The 12,612-nt window shown below is 40.7% G+C and overlaps 1 protein-coding gene and 2 non-coding genes across 3 annotated transcripts in view; all 3 read right to left on the minus strand.

The window, feature by feature from the left end:
- PRSS16 (serine protease 16) overlaps positions 1–12,612 on the minus strand; it is a 194,443-nt gene that overhangs the window by 16,253 nt on the left and 165,578 nt on the right. The window contains exon 20 of the mRNA XM_035297328.3: positions 712–882. The gene's annotated coding sequence lies outside the window, so the exon portion shown is untranslated. The remainder of the gene's footprint in view (positions 1–711; positions 883–12,612) is intronic.
- TRNAD-GUC (transfer RNA aspartic acid (anticodon GUC)) lies at positions 6,301–6,372 on the minus strand. Its single transcript has one exon. It is a non-coding gene; the product is annotated as a tRNA-Asp (tRNA).
- Positions 6,938–7,019, minus strand: TRNAS-AGA (transfer RNA serine (anticodon AGA)). The gene has a single exon. It is a non-coding gene; the product is annotated as a tRNA-Ser (tRNA).

Below are 12,612 nucleotides of genomic sequence, written 5' to 3' on the forward strand. Positions count from 1 at the left end.
AATAACTTCAAAGAAATAGTCTCCATTGAGGGTGATGGTGTGTTCCCACAATCAAAAAAGTAGGAAATCAAGACACATGCACTAGAATTATTAATTTCAGACAACTGTGGGCCGGCAGTCAGGAGGTTCTGTAACACTGCTGTTCCCTGCAGGGCAGTAGTTCTCAAAATCTGGCCTGACATCTCGTTTATCATGATAGAAAGCAAGTCTGTCAGTGATCTGTGCCCAGGTCTTAATTTATAGTGATGACGAGTGAAGACACAGAGAAGTCAATGCCACTGAAAGGAAATCATAATGTTATTCACAGTCTCCCTAGAAACGAGAGGCACAGCGCACCATGCAGGGCCACAGTGGGAAGCGCCAGTGTCACCCAGGAGGCAGAAAGGATCGAAAGGAAGGCATAAATTACGGTCTTTAATGGGGTTTCCATGGGAAAGGCAGGGCAGATCAGGGTGACCAGTTTAGCATTGGCTAGTTTGAATAATTCTGGCAGGCTTTGGGTATAGAAGCTGTCCCTGGTTGTCTGGTATTTGGCCCTTGGTTGATTTAGCACGGGGGAAATATTAGCTTAGTGTGTGAGAGTTACATTGAAAAGGTCATTCAAACTATGGGCTCTGGATAGCAGGAGATGTAAATAACTCTCTGATCAATAGATGCCAAACAGACAACTACAGACTCCAAGAAAACACAGAGCAGTCTAAAGCAATTTACCTTTCTAAACAAGTTGCCAAATTCTGTTGCTGCTGGTCTGGGAACCATACTTTCAGAATCACATATTGCAGAGCACAGCACGCCTCCCAGATGTGAATGAGCAAACTGCCGCTCCTTACGCTCCTTACGTGGCGTTGCTCTGCAGAAAATCCCAATGAGTCCATGACAATGCTGTGAGCACAAAACAAAACAAACAGAAGGCTCCTTCTTTCCATATTTGAAAATCCTGAGGCAAAGCGTAAATAACACCCAGAACCCTAACTGCAAGAGTTGGAGAAATGTTGTTCTCTCCAGCCTCTAGTCTAGGAAGGCTCACTTGAAGGAGATGGAAATGAATGGTTACTGCCCATCTGCTATATATACCCCATACAGATGTTGAAGCTGAAATGTTCTGCCAAAACAGAGGGCCTTCCCAGAGGATTAACAAATAGTAAGTTAGTATTACACTGAGGGCGAGCTTTCACTGTCCATGAAAGAGGACCCCGTTGTTAAGAGACCAGTGTATTAGACCATTTTCATGTTAACTGGTAAAGACATACCTGAGACTGGGTAATTTATAAGGAAAAAAAGATTTAATGAACTCACAGTTCCACGTGGCTAGGGAGGTCTCATAATCATGGTGGAAGGTGAAAGGCACGTTGTACATGGCGGCAGACAAGAGAATGAAAAACCAAGCGAAAGGGTTTCCTCTTATAAAACCATCAGATCTTGTGAGACTTACTCACTACCACGAGGACAGTATGGTGGAAACCGCCCCCATGATTCAGTTTTCTCCCAAGGGACCCCTCCCACAATACATGGGAATTATGGGAGTTGCAATTCAAGATGAGATTTGGGTGGGGAGACAGCAAAACTGTTACTAGTAGAGGGGCTTGACTGCAAGTTGTCCAGGTTCTTGATGTTTTGTTTTGAACAAAGAATTGGACAACATGTACAGCAAAGCAAGCTAAGAATGAAGCAATAAAATAACAAAAACAGAGATTTATTGAAAATGACAGTACACTCCACAGTGTAGGAGCAGCCCCAGTGGCAGCTCAAGGGCCCAGATACAGAATCTTCTCGGGTCCAAACACCTGCTAGAAGTTTCCCATTGGCCACTTGGTGCTCCCCTCATGTTAATGAAGTGAGGGCTTGCGATCAGTCTCCAAAGCAACCAAGTGGAGTCACAAAGGTCATGCTCCTGTGCAAACATCTGATTGGTTGCAAAACCAATCAGAGGCTAAGGTGAAGTTACAAAGTTACACTCCTATGGAAGAAAAAACTGGCCTGCAATCAGTCTGACTGGTTGCAGGGGGTTTGCAAAGGGAGTTAGTCCTGGTCCTTTTGTTGCTTAGGCATGGAGGGTTAGGGTTTTCCTTTCAGTTTTGTTCTAGGAGGTCTGTGTGAAACAGCCTAGGTTCCCTGCCTCCAGACCCTATTCTCCTGACGCAAAGCCATATCAACCAGCTTATCAGCCATTTCCCCATGAAACTCTATGCAGACTCCACCCTTTGTTTTACGGCCTGTAGTCCTTTTCTTCTTAATTGTTTTTAAGGAATTCTTAACATAGTCTAGATGTATTAGTCAGGGTTCTCTTAGAGGGACAGAACTAATAGGATATAAAGGAGGGTTTATTAAGTATTAACTTAAATGATCACACGGTCCCACAATAGGCTGTCTGCAAGCTGAGGAGCAAGGAGAGCCAGTACCAAAACTGAAAGACCTGGATTTAGATGTTAGAAGGTAGGAAGCATCCAGCACAGGAGAAAGATGTGGGCTGAGAGGCTAGTCCCGTCTAGTCCCTTCAAGTTTTTCTGCCTGCTTTATATTCGCTGGTGGCTGATTAGATGGTGCCCACCCAATTAAGGGTGGGTCTGCTTTCCCCAGCCCACTGACTGAAATGTGAACCTCCTTTCCAACACGCTTACAGACACATACAGAATCAATATTGCATCCTTCAATCCAATCAAGTTGATCAGTGTATCTTCAGAATAAAATAAATCTTGTTATGTGGTAGTGAAAGTCCTTCAGATTTCCTCTTCCTCTGCAAGACTTCCTTTCCACCTGGACACGTGTTTTAGAAACAACTTGTCAACTCTACCAAAAGTTCTCTTTCAATATTTTATTTCAATTACATTGAATCTGAGCCTTTCGATCAATGAATATGTTATATCCCTTCATTTATTTTGGTATTTAAAAAAATCTGTGCACAGTGATTTATAGCTATTAATGTACTGCTACAAATGTATTTTTATTACATTTACTATTGTATTTATTATTAGAGTATTGATAATTTTCTTGATATTGTAAATGACATTTTAAAAATTCATTGTTTTTTCAAAATATATATACATATAACATATATTTGAATATTGGTTTGTGTACCCAGCAAACTTATTTTCACTTAATGATTCTAATAATTTGTAGATTTTAGAGATTTTTTTCAAGTACATGATTACATTATCTGCAAATTGTGGCAGTCCTAGTTCTTCACTGTCAATCTTAATATCTTTTAATACTTTGTCTTGTTTAATGGCCTAAGATCCCCAATACAATGCTGAATAGCGTGGCAATAGTGGTCATGCTTGTCTTGATCCCAATATCTGTGAGAAGAGTTAAATATTTACTATAAATAGGATATTAAATGTAGGATTTGGGGCCAGGTGCGGTGGCTGACACCTGTTACCTCAGCACTTTGGGAGGCCGATGTGTACAGATCACGAGGTCAGGAGATCAAAACCATCTGGCCAGAATGGTGAAACCCGTCTCTAATAAAATACAAAAGTTAGCTGGGGTGGTGGTGCACATCTGTAATCCCAGCTATTTGGGAGGCTGAGACAGGAGAATCCCTTGAATCAAGGAGGTGGAGGTTGCAGTGAGCCGAGGTTGCGCCACTACACTCCAGCCCAGTGACAGAGCAAGACTCCCGTCTAAAGAAAAGAATAAGTAGGATTTTGTACTATGGGGTTAAGAAATTTCCTTTTTATACTTAGACGGCTTTTTTCTTTTTTTTAACCAATGTAGTGTTGAATTTTATCAAATACTTTTACTGCATCTACCGATATGATCATTGGTTTTTTCTTTTATACTTTGTAGTAAATTTAAGGGTTTTTTAATATTAAAAAATATCATGTTACTAAAGCACACATTACAGCTTAATATTTGACTGTTCTTTCTGCACATTACCGGGTCTGACTCCTCTTACTGTGTTTAGTGGCTTTATGTCTAGAATGTTTAACACAAAGACTGACTTGTCGTTTCTCCTTTAGAAATTCCTTGTCGGGTTTTAGTATGAAGATTATGCTGGCCTTATAAAATGAATTGTGAAGAGTTTTCTTTTTTTGCTATTTTCCGAAAGAGTATGTATATTATATTAGTTCCTCCTTAATGCTTTAGGATTTCAGCAATGAAGCCATTTCTGCATGCTGTTTTCCTGTTTTGTCCGAAAGTGTTATAGGCTGAATTGTGTCCCCTCAAAATTTACATGTTGAAGTCCTAACCTCTGGTACCTCAGAATGTGACTGTATGTGGAGACAGAACCTGAGTTTAAACGAGACCATTAAGGTGGGCCCTAACCTATTCTGCTGGTGAAAAATAAAGACGATTTAAGTCTAACAAATCTTCACAGATGTACATTACAAGACATTCTAAAGGGTTTCCTCTCTCTCTTTTTTTTCCTTTGAGACAGTGTCTTCCTCTATCACCCAGTGGCACAATCGTGGCTCACTGCAACCTCCACCTCCTGGGTTCAAGCAATTCTGGTGCTTCAGCATCCCAAGTAGCTGCAATTACAGACACATGCCACTATGCCCAGCTAATTTTTGTATTTTTAATAGTCATTTTTATATTTTTAGTAGTAATTTTTATATTTAGTATTTTGTATTTTCATCTTAGTAGACACAGAATAAGTATTCGATTAAATTCAATAATTCATGGTTAAAACTCTCAAAATGAGAATAAAGGGGAATTTCTTGAGGGTAATAAAGCTTAACCACAAACACTAACAACCCGCCTGAGGCTTGGAACATGGCAAGAGTGCCCACGATTGTCACTTCTATTTTTAGTAGAGATGGGGCTTCCCCATGTTGGCCAGGCTGGTCTCAAACTCCTGACCTCAGGTGGTCTACTTACGGTGGCCTCTTGAAGTGCTGAGATTATAGGCATGAGCCACTGCACCCAGCCATATTATGTTTTTCAAGGAATGTATCTATTTTATGAAATGTTTCACATATATTGACAAAAGACATTTATAATACCTCTCTCTTGTTTTTAAAATATCTTTAGGATTATATATAAACATAATATAACATTATTATATATTTAATCTGTTTCATTCCTAATGCTGGTATTCATGTGTTATCTTAACCTCTGTTTAAAATCAGTCTTATTCAGGGTACATTCATTTTATTAATCTTTTTATAAAACCAAACTTTGTTGATTTTCTGTCATGTATGTTTGCTTTCCATTTTATTGATCTCTGCACTTGTTTTTAACAGCTCCTTGTACTTTTTGCATTTAAATTGCTGGCTTTTTAAAGTCTCTTGAGTTAGAGCACTGATTTTCAACCTTTCTATTGTTCGAATACATGTAATTAAAGGTAAAATTTTTTCTCTATAAACAGCTTTAGACGCACTAGACAAATTATGATACATCTTACTTTCATTATGTTTCAGCTTAAAACATTTTAAATTTTCTATTGTGTTTTCTTCTTTGACCCTAGAGTGTAGGACACAAACTGCTTTATTTCCAGAGTTTTCTGGTAGTTTTTCCAAGATACAACAGACTGAGGCTTTTATAATTCGTCTAGTTTAGTTTTTTCTTGCTGTGAAGGCATAGCCTTACTCCTTTTATGTGGTCCTTACTTTAAAGGTTTGTCACTTGTTGCCAAGAGTTAGTATTTCTGAAGTCTTAAAGCAGCCATTCTACCAACGCCCTCCAACTGGGGAGGCATGAGCATCAACTTCCGTCTCCCTAGAACCAAGCAGCTGCTGGGTCTCTACAGATCCTTAGCCCTCCAGGTGCTCCTCCCTGTCTTGGAACATCTTCCTGTGTATCTTCAACTTAGGAATTAGCCAGTAATAAAAGGAGAATTTATAATAAAAATTTGAGATCTTTCTCTGCGGTTCCCTCATCACTTATATTTTGACCATCAAATTCTATGCACTAGCAGCCCCAAACTTTGACCAGTGTCTCCTTAGTTTTTAGTTGCAGTTTTTGAGGCATACAAGTCAGTTATTTTGTAAAATCTCCCTCAATCTGGGTTTGTCTGATGTTTTCTGATTCAGATTACACATTTTTTGCCAAGAATACCACAAAAGTGACGTGCTCTCCTGAGCACAGCCTATAAAAGAGGTACACAATGCAGATTCGTCCCAATGCTGATTTAATCACTTGGTTAAGATAGTATCTACCCGGTTTCTCCACTGTGTGGAGAGTGGAGATTTTCTTAATATTACAGAACCTCAGGATTTCTACGGCTTATGGTTTTTGCGATCAGTATTTCGGTGGATTGAAGGAACTCTACACTAAAGAAAGAAGGAACCGAACATTTGCCCCGAAGTCTAAAGACTATGTTTACCAAAAGTGTGACTTTCTAAAAGTTTTAGTCATCTCCCCGTCGGGGAATCGAACCCCGGTCTCCCGCGTGACAGGCGGGGATACTCACCACTATACTAACGAGGAACTGACACAAATGTGCTTGTTAGGAAAACCCTGTGAAGTTCCTCACTATTGTCCCTATTTACTCTGCAGTCACACACTGTTCCTATCAATCATACACGACGCCAGTTCAGCAAACGCGGCTGCTCCCAGCCGCGAGTCCTCTCCAGTTCCTCCTTCATTCCTCCGACGCTTTGTGAGGCCCTTTTTAAAAAGGACTCTCGCTAGCCTTTGCGGCGCGCTGGTTCCGGTGTATGGTCAACCAATGGTTTTAACCCTAGCGAACATCGGAGTTGCAAATCCTGAAAGGTGGGTGGATCTGTTGGTTTTAAAGACAGGAAAAGCGAAGGTGGCACCAATACCTGGGCTCCACTGAGGTAAAAGAGATTGCTTAAGAATCTGCAGAATGTATTTTTAAAGTTCAGGATGCATTAAGCAGCACGCAGAAGCTTTGTCACGAGTTCCCCCACCCCCAAACTGAAAGCAAATATGAGATCCTTTCTCCCTCGCAAAACCACTCCCAAGCTGAAACCAAATATACTTGATCTCATTTCCTCACTGCACGTTAACTGTTCTCAGTAAAACATCCCGTAGTCGGCAGGATTCGAACCTGCGCGGGGAGACCCCAATGGATTTCTAGTCCATCGCCTTAACCACTCGGCCACGACTACACGAATGGACGATGTTTCCTTCAAATCTTTATACAGAAATTACACCAGCTAACTAACGTAAGAAATGGACAGAAGAATAAAATAGCGTAAAAACGGTTTCCCACACAAGGAACCGGACTCGAGTTCAGTAGAAACTCGGAGGTGAAGTGCAAATTGGATGAGGCAAGTTAACCTCTCTGGGGCAGCCGCAAGGCGTCCTTGTCCTATCAGCAGTACCGTTTCCAGAAAACTAAAGTCCTCTGTACCTCTCTCACCTGGACTCAAACTGCCCCGCAAGAATTAGGGTGAAGGAATCAGACTAGAAGCGTGCACCACCACTCCCACATAATTATTGTTCTTTGTAGAAAAAACTTTTCTTTGGTATTCTTCGTATTTAAAAAAAAGAAATTGACAATGTGTCCTTTTAAGTACAAAAGGACATTTGATTTGTTTCCAATTTAGGGCTAACATAGAAACGGGACTAGTTTGTGTTTCCTGCAACTACGTCCTGACTGTCTGCCTTTACTGAGATCCACTCTACCATGCTCTTGTTTTCAGCCCAGTAAAGCAGGTAAGAGTGCAGCTACGGCCAGTCCCTGGTCATTGCTACCGTAAAACAAACAAGCCAACAGTTGATTAATAATTTTAGTTCAAATACATCATTAGCTGCTTTGGATTTTGCTGAGTTGCTTTTTTAAGCACAAAGGTTTCTGAGGTCTGGGTGCAGTGGCTTATGGATTGTAATCCCAGCATTTAGGGAGGTGACGTGGGAAAATTGCCTGAGGCCAGGAATTGAGGCCACTTTGGGCCACATAGAGATAAAGAAGTCACTGAAAACAGAAATTATATCTTTCCGTGTCCTCTCCTCAACATGTATTGAAATCACTGAAAACAGAAATTGGATCTTTCTGTGTCCTCGACATGTGTTGAAAGCCTCATTTGTATAAGGTATGGCTAAAACTTTTCCAGATCATTAGTGCTGGTTATTTTTTGCTGAATAGTTCCTTCCTCAGCTTATGTTTCCTCATACATTTCACCATAAGCAGCAATAACTAACCAGACTGCACATTTCACATTTTACTCAGACGTCTTCTCAGCTAAATACTCAAGTTCATTATTTATAAACTGTTTTCCACCCAACTGTAGAATACAAGTCAGCCACGTCTCTGCCACTTTATAAAAAGATCACACCATTCCTTCAGTTTCTAATTACATGTCATTCATTTTCTTCTGAGACCTTACCATAAGCATCTTTAAAATTCTTTTTTTTTTTTTTTTGAGACAGAGTTTTGCTCTTGTTACCCAGGCTGGAGTGCAATGGCTTGATCTCGGCTCACCAAAACCTCAGCCTCCTGGGTTCAGGCAATTCTCCTGCCTCAGCCTCCCGAGTAGCTGGGACTACAGGCACGCGCCACCATGCCCAGCTAATTTTTTGTATCTTTAGTAGAGACAGGGTTTCACCATGTTGACCAGGATGGTCTCCATCTCTTGACCTCGTGATCCACCTGCCTCGGCCTCCCAAAGTGCAGGATTACAGGCGTGAACCACTGCGCCCGGCCTAAAATTCTTATATTTCAAAATTAACAGAAAATTTTTGGAACAGTTTTAGGTTTACAGAAAAACTGAGTGGAAAGTAGAGTTTCAGTATACTCCTTCCTTCTTGTAGTGTGGTACATTTGTTACAACTGATGAGCAAATGCTGAAAAATTACTATTAACTAAAGAGCATAGTTGACATTATGGTTCTCTCTTTATGCTGTATATTCTACGGGTTGTAACAAATGTATGACAACATGTATCCACCATTACAAAATCATACAGAATGGTGTCACTGCCTTAAAAATCCAGTGAACTCACTTATGCTTCCTTCTCGCCCTCCCCCTAAACTCCTGGCAACCACTGAACTTTGCTGTTTCCATACATTAGCCTTTTCAGAAACGTTATATAGGTGGAATTATACAGCATGTAGCCTTTTCCAGATTGACTTCTTTCACTCAGCAATATGCATTTAATGTTCTTCTGTTTTTCTTCCTTTTTGGTAGCTTGATAGCTCATTTCTTTTCCTTACTCAATAGTTCATTGTCTGAATGTCCCATAGTTTATGTATTTGTTCATGTACTGAAGGACATCTTGGTTGCTTCCAAGGTTTAGCTATCATGAAAAATGCTGCTATAAACATTCTTGGGCAGGTCTTGTGTGCACACACCTTTTCAAGTCCTTTGCACAAATACCAAGGAACACAATGACTAGATCCCATGGTAATGGTATGTTTAGTTTTGTAAGAAATTGTCAAACTGTCCTCCAATGTGGCTCTAATGTTCTGCATTCCTATCGGCAATGAATGAGTTTCTGTTGCTCCACATCCTTGTCAGCATTTGGTATTGTAAGGGTTCTGGATTTTGGCCATTTTGATAGGTGTACAGTGGCATCTCATTTTTTTGAGATGGAGTCTCGCTCTGTCACCAGGCTGGAGAGCAATGGCACGATCTTGGCTCACTGCAACCTCCGCCTCCTGGGTTCAGGCAATTCTCCTGCCTCAGCCTCCTGAGTAGCTGGGATTACAGGCACACGCCACCATGCCCAGCTAATTTTTATATTTTTAGTAGAGACGGGGTTTAACCATGTTGGCCAGGATGGTCTCGATCTCTTGACCTTGTGATCAGTCCAACTTGGCCTCCCAAGGAGGCATAAGACACCCGTCCGGCCACCACTGTTTTAATTTGCATTTCCCTGAGGACATATGAAGTGGAGCACCTTTTCATATGCTTATTTACCACCTGTATATCTTCTTTGGAGACATCTGTTAAGCTCTTTGGCCTATTTTTTAATCAGTTTATTTCCTTATTGTTGAGTTTTAAGAGTTCTTATATATTTTGGATACCAGTCCTTTATCAGATATGTATTTTGCAAATATTTCCTGTCTATGACTTGTCTTTTCATTGTCCTAAATATTTCTTTTAAAAAAACAATGTTCTCTTCATGACAATATATGCATTCTCTAAGATGACTGAAGCTTTCTCTATCATGTCCCACACTTCCAAATGAGCTCGCACCAGAATTTGACTTTAATGTTCACATTTCTACCATCTTTTCAAGACAATCTAGGCTTTTAAAATTTACATGCCTCAAAGTTCTACCAGCTTCTACCCATTACCAAATGCCAAAGTCATTTCCACATTTTTTAGGAATTTATTATAGCAGTACCCCACTCCCCAGTACTAAAATTTATGTCAATTTCCTAGGGCTGCCAAAACAAATTACCACAAACAGTTGTACTGGCCAAAGAAAACACATTTAGGCTCAGATGTGGTGGCTCACACCTGTAATCCTAGCATTTTTGGAGGCCAAGGAGGGAGGATCACTTGAGCCTAGGAGTTGGAGACCAGTCAGGCCAAAATAGTGAAACCTGGTTTCTAAAAAAATAGTAACAAATTTTAAAAGTTAAGGTGTTGTTATCTAAAACTTATTCAATTCTAAAATGTATTTCTTAGGCCTCTATGTATGAAAGACAACTTGGCTGATATAAAAATCTGGGTCACAGATATTTCCCCCACTTATCATTCCATTGTTTCTTAGCTCTTAATGTAGCAAAAGGGAGAGAAAGGTGTCTTGACTTTTGATCCTTTGTAATTATTTAGCTTTTTGGTTGTTTGTAGGATTTGTGTTTTTCCCTTTGTGGTTTTAAATGTTCTTTGCCAGCATACGCCTGGGTCGCTCTTTCTGGAATATTAGGAAGTGCTTGTTTTGCTTTGTTCTTTTTGAGACAGTCTCATTTCTTTGTTCTTTTTGAGACAGTCTCATTTCATCACCAAGGATGGATTACAGTGACCCGATCTTAGCTCACTGCAACTCTACCTCCCGGGTTCAAGCGATTCTCCTGCCTCAGCCTCCCAAGTAGCTGGGATTACTGGTGTCCACTGCCACGTCCAGGTAATTCTGTATTTTTAGTAGAGACAGGATTTTGCCATGTGACCAGGCTGGTCTGAACTCCTGACCTCAAGTGATCCACCCGCCTTGGCCTCCCAAAGTGCTGGGATGACAGGTGTGAGCCACCGAACCTGGCTTGTTTTTAGTTTTTGTATTTTTGTTGTTGTTGTTGGGAGGGTTGGGGGACAGGTCTCTGTCACCCAGGCTGGAGTGCAGTGCACTATCATAGCACACTAGTCTCAAACTCCTGGGCTCAAGTGGTCCTCCCACTTCAGCCTCCTGAGTAACCGGGACTACAGGTGCATGCTATCATGCACGGCTAACTTAAAAAAAAATTTTGTAGAGGTAGGGTCTGGCTATGTTACCCAGGCTGGCCTCCAACTCCTGGCCTCAAGTGATGCTCCCAGGATTACAGGTATGAACCTCCATGCCAGGCCTTAAGTGTTTAATACACACATGTATTCTTCTTAAACTCAGGAATTTAAGAAAAAATCTCTTTACTAGGGAATCTAGCATTAGAGATTAAGAGTGCTTGGGACCAGATTACTAAACTTCCACTCCCAGGTTCCCCATTTACTGCCTACCTGACCTTCAAAGTCACGCAACCTACCTATGCCTCAATTTCCTTTATTTTAAAGTACAAATAATAATAAAGAAGTAACTTCATTAGATTGTTTTAAGAATTAAGTCAGTTAACACAGGTATTCAGAATGCTGCCTGGCACACAGAAAGTGTTAAATGATAGCTGATTTTATCTAGTGTCTCCTTGATTGCTACTTATCCACACGTTGGCTTTCTATCCTCTGCCCTTCATATCTATCACTTTCTCTTATTCAGTGATATTTATCCTTTCTTTTTGAATCATAAAGTTGTTTTTTTTTTTTTTTTGAGATGGAGTTTTGGTCTTGTTGCCCAGGCTGGAGTGCAATGGAGTGATCTCAGCTCACCGCAATCTCGGCCCTGAGGGTTCAAGCAATTCTCCTGCCTCAGCCTCCAGAGTAGCTGGGATTACAGGCTGATTTTTTTTATTTTTTATTTTTAGTAGAGACAGGGTTTCTCCATGTTGGTCAGGCTGCTCTCCAACTCCCGACCTCAGGTGATCTGCCCGCCTTGGCCTCCCAAAGTGCTGGGATTACAGGCATGAGCCACCACGCCCGGCCCATAGAGAAGCTTTAAAAGAATATTGTCCAGGTAACTCGGGAGGTTGAGGCAGGAGAATCGCTTGAACCCAGGAGGCAAAGGTTGCAGTGAGTTGAGATCCCGCCACTGCACTCCAGCCTGGACAACAGAGCAAAACTCCTCTCAAAAACAAAACGAAAAAATATTGCGTACATAAATGGTTCACTGTCCCACAGCATCAATTCAGTTTTTCTCCAGAATGACTTTACGTTGCTGCATTTTAAATAGGCTTGCTGTATATTTTTTGTCCTTTTTGTTACAAGCCCGTTCTCTCAGAGCTTTCTTTCCTGTTCCATTCATGCCATGTTTTCTTGTACTCTACGGAGGATACCAAATTGTTTGGTATTCTCCAATTTTGGTATTCTGAAATTATTTTTTAGTTCCTACAGATGTTTTCTGAAATCTGCCCTTACAGACTTCTAAATATCGTTCCCTTTTCCTTGACTGTAATTGTTTTTCATATACTCAGTGTTAGGACTTCCAGGTTTAATGCTTTGTCAGCCAACAAG

This window comes from Callithrix jacchus, chromosome 4 (genome assembly GCF_049354715.1).
Source record: "Callithrix jacchus isolate 240 chromosome 4, calJac240_pri, whole genome shotgun sequence".
Lineage (NCBI taxonomy): Eukaryota > Metazoa > Chordata > Mammalia > Primates > Cebidae > Callithrix > Callithrix jacchus.